Below are 4,138 nucleotides of genomic sequence, written 5' to 3' on the forward strand. Positions count from 1 at the left end.
AAACCAGAGTTGAGGCCCGTCACTGTCCCTCAAGATTGGAAGACGAGATGTATCTTGCCTACTAGGTGAGAATACAGCTGGCTGTCTTTCCCATGTTCTCTGGAAAATATTACCTTGTCTCATTTATCATAATTTTGGGGCTAGGTTGTTACCCCATAACGATCTGATTCTAGGAATCCGATTTGCATTTATAAAGTTCTTATAGATAACATCAAAAATTCACATGGCATATCAAACCAGCCCGAGAGATAAAGTCAACTAGCTTTCTAGAACTGTGGAGAGTGTCGTTCTAGAACTGCAGGTGAGTGCCTGCTCGGGACTGTTTTACTTTCTTTGTCTGATATGAAATAAAGTGCGTGCATGTGAGTGTGGGGGAGGCAAGGCAATTACATTTGTGTCATTAATTATTTGTGACTTTGACACTTGGTCTTCTGTGACCTCCCCCTCCCCTTCACTGGACTAGATAGTCTTTCTGCTCTGTTGACCCTTCCTATTAACTCATGGTTTTATTTGTCTGTTTGTCCATAAGTGTTGTGCTTGTTTGTATGTGTGTGTGTGTGTGTGTGTGTCTGTACACCATAAGTATGCCTGACTCTTGAGGCTAGAGGGCATCCAATTTCTTGTACCTGGAGTTATAGATTGTAGTAAGTCTCCATGTAGGTCCTGGGAACTGACCGAGGGTCTCTAGAAGAGCAGTCACAGCTCTTCATTATTGGGCCACCTCTCCAGTCCCCATGCCCATTAACTTTTAGAGCCATTTATGAAGCACAGATCTTGATTGTTTAGTAAATCCTTAGTTTTCAGGTCCCTTCCATATGTCACAGTAGCTAGGTCGGTAGACTGTGTTGACTTAATTACTGAATATTTCTTAGCTTTAATTCTCTGGAACTCTTCACCTTCCTGCTAGGTTTCACTGTCCTTAATATATTTGCTTTTATCTCAGCTTGTTCTTAATATAGCTTAATACACTAAAAAAATTCTTTGTGTGTGTTGTGTGTGCATGCATGCGTGCATGTTTGTGTGTGTGTGTGTGTGTGTGTAAAAGGGTTTGAGTTCAGATGTTGGGGAAGAAAGACTAACACAGCATAGCTCAGAAAATGATGTGTGTGTTCCCTGGAAAATGCTAAAAGTAAGTATCTCTCACAGAACTTATCCCACAGATGTGTCTCCCAGCTTCTCCATCCATGATGCACAATGCAGACAGGATGCAGACAGGGCAGATGGTCTGTGTCTCCAGAGATCTCAGTGAAATGGAACACTCTGACTAAACCCTGTCTGCTGATGGATGTCACTCCTAGACAGTGTTTCCTCTCACACATATGAAGTGGAAACTTAAGGGTTCTTTGGAAAGTCGGTTGTGTTGGATGGTTTTTTGCTGGGGCAGACTCGTGAAGGAATGCTTGGCTGAAGCAGACACGGGAGAAAGGATGTCCTGCTAAAGCAAGCATGTGAAAGGACACGTGATGAAGAATTCTTTGCTAGTGACGCACATGTGTTGGTCCACCTTACATTGTCTAGTTGAGCTGCATTTGTTGGAACTCCATAGAGAAACACATCAAAAATCTTCAGATGGTGTGCTGTAGTTTCTTGCCACTTCTGTGGCCTCCGGCTGATGGGCCGAGTGATGTCAGCTGAGACAGACTCATGTGCTGAGTGAGGCAAGGCACATGGAGGACACATGGTGTTTTGAGGATATAAATAGAACCAGATGAGCAGTGACAGAGGCCGAGCTTGGTGTGCAATGCTTGTGGGTCTCATGTCTCTGCTGATCTTTGGTTCACTGAGAGAGGCACAGCCAAGAGCTTCTCCTGGCGCTCCTCCTGGTGACAGAGGTCTGGCCGTCTCTGCTAGGTAGTGCCACAGCTGCTGATTCATGTTTGCCATTCGAACTCTACCACTCTGGACCGCTGGTGTATCTGTGAAGTGTTAATAAGTGGATCCAGCTGCCACTGCTGACCTGTGAACGGAACTGCTGATTTCCAGACAACACAGATGGGAGTTGCTTCAAAGAACCTTTCTAAACAGGCCCACTTCCCCTGTATCCTTTCTTTTCCACTGCCTCTGGTGGGTGGTGGGCTAAAAGGGAAGTTGAAGCATTTAAGAACCATCATGAGAAAAATAAGTTTTGAAAAAAATTAAAAGTTACACACTTAGGAGAAAGCAAGATTTTATTTTGTGAAAAATTGAAGCCAACCTACCGAGCTGGGTTCATTCAGATCATCACAGCAGACCACCTTAAACTGGGCAACCTACATTCAATAAAATGTATGGTCCCTGTTGTAAGGGCGGGGGAACCCAAGATGAAGGAACCCAAAGAGTCGGTGTCTAAGGGAACTTGCCCTTGATTTCGAAGGTGATTCCTTTTTGTTGTCTCCTCACATGGAGGAAGGGAAAAGGGCTCTGTCAATCCTTTTTAAAAGGCGCTAGTCTCATTCACAGGAAGACTGTCCTTGTGACCCAATCATCTCCCTAAGGCACCATCTTTTAATATCATCACCTTGAGACTCAGGTGTCGACAGAAGCCTTGAGAGGATTCCCATGCTCTGGCCATAGCAAGTCTCACAACAGGGTCTCAGTCTCCCCCATGTACCCACGACACAGACAGTTGTCACACTGGATATGTGTACTCTATCTGCCTGCCTTTCATTTCTGTACTGTTTTAAAGCAAAGTTCATTGACTGTTCATATGGCGGTTACTCTTCACCATAAAGTTGACTGGCTTGGAACACATCTCTGGGTGTCTGCAAGGGTGGTTCCAGAGAGCTATAGCTGAGGAGGAAAGACACATCTTGAAAGTAGATGGGACTATCTCATGGATGGGGGACCAGAACTAAAATGAAAAGAAGAAGGAGGAGGACAATAAGGAGGAGGGGGAGGAGGAGGAATAGCAAGAACATGAGGGGGAGAGGAAGGGGAGAGATGGGGAGAAGAGAGGAGGGGAAGGGGAGAGAGATGGGAAGAATAGAGGAGAGGAAAGGGAGAGAGATGGGGAGAAGAGAGGAGAGGAAGGGGGGAGAGATGGGGAGAAGAGAGGAGGGGAAGGGGAGAGAGGTGGGGAGAAGAGAGGAGGGGAAGAGGAGAGAGATGGGGAGAAGAGAGGAGAGGAGGGGGGAGAGGTGGTGGAGGTGGAGGAAGAAGAGGAGGATGAAAGGGAGGAGGTGAGGGAAGAAGAAGAGGGAAGGAGGAGGAGGAGGAGAGGGAGAGAGAGGAGGAGACATCTACTGAACATCAAAGGTCATCTCATCCCAAGGGCAGATAGAATGTGCCCATCTGCCTCACCCTCTTTCCCTTGAGGTAATGGATTTTACCTTAAACCATTAACCAAAATTAGTCCTCACTTCCGTAACATGCTTTCTGTCAGGTACTGGCCACAACAATAAGCAGAATTCATGTATTACTAAAAAGGCACTGAAAAGAAGCCAAGAGTGGTAGCACCGCCTTTAATCCCAGCACTGTAGAGACAGAGGCACATAGTAGGTCTCTGTAATTTCCAGGCCACTGGACCCTGTCTCAAAATAAATACACAAATAAACCTTTATTATACAAAATAATTGTTTTATTAATATTAGCTAATGCTCTGTCTATATTCAAATTTCTGAAAACATCTCAAATATTTTTTTCCAACTGGTTTATTTAAATTGGGACCCAAAGAAGACTTTAAGTAATACATTCTATCCTTTAACCAAAGTAAAGGACTGTTAGCATCATATCTTATCAGTGTAACTAAGTTCCTTTGAGCCCACTTTCCATCATCCAGTGCCATAGCTACTGCCCACAAGGACTTAACTATTATAAAAACAACTATAATTATTCATATAAGGAAAACCAGAAAGGAAGTAAAATATGGGTGCCCAAAAGTTGTCTGTGCAACCCAGGATGGTCATGAATGTGGCCCAGCATAAAACTATAAAGACTTCAAACAAGGGATTCCTTCCTTCCTTTCTTTCTTTCTTTCTTTCTTTCTTTCTTTCTTTCTTTCTTTCTTTCTTTCTTTCTTTCTTTCTTTCTTTCTTTCTTCTTTCTTTCTCCATTCCTACCTTTCTTCTCTTTCTTTTCTTTTCTTTCTTTCTTTCTTTCTTTCTTTCTTTCTTTCTTTCTTTCTTTCTTTCTTTCTCTCTTTACTTTTTTCCTTCTAATC

The sequence above is a fragment of the Mus pahari genome, chromosome 10 (genome assembly GCF_900095145.1).
Source record: "Mus pahari chromosome 10, PAHARI_EIJ_v1.1, whole genome shotgun sequence".
Classification (NCBI taxonomy): Eukaryota; Metazoa; Chordata; class Mammalia; order Rodentia; family Muridae; genus Mus; species Mus pahari.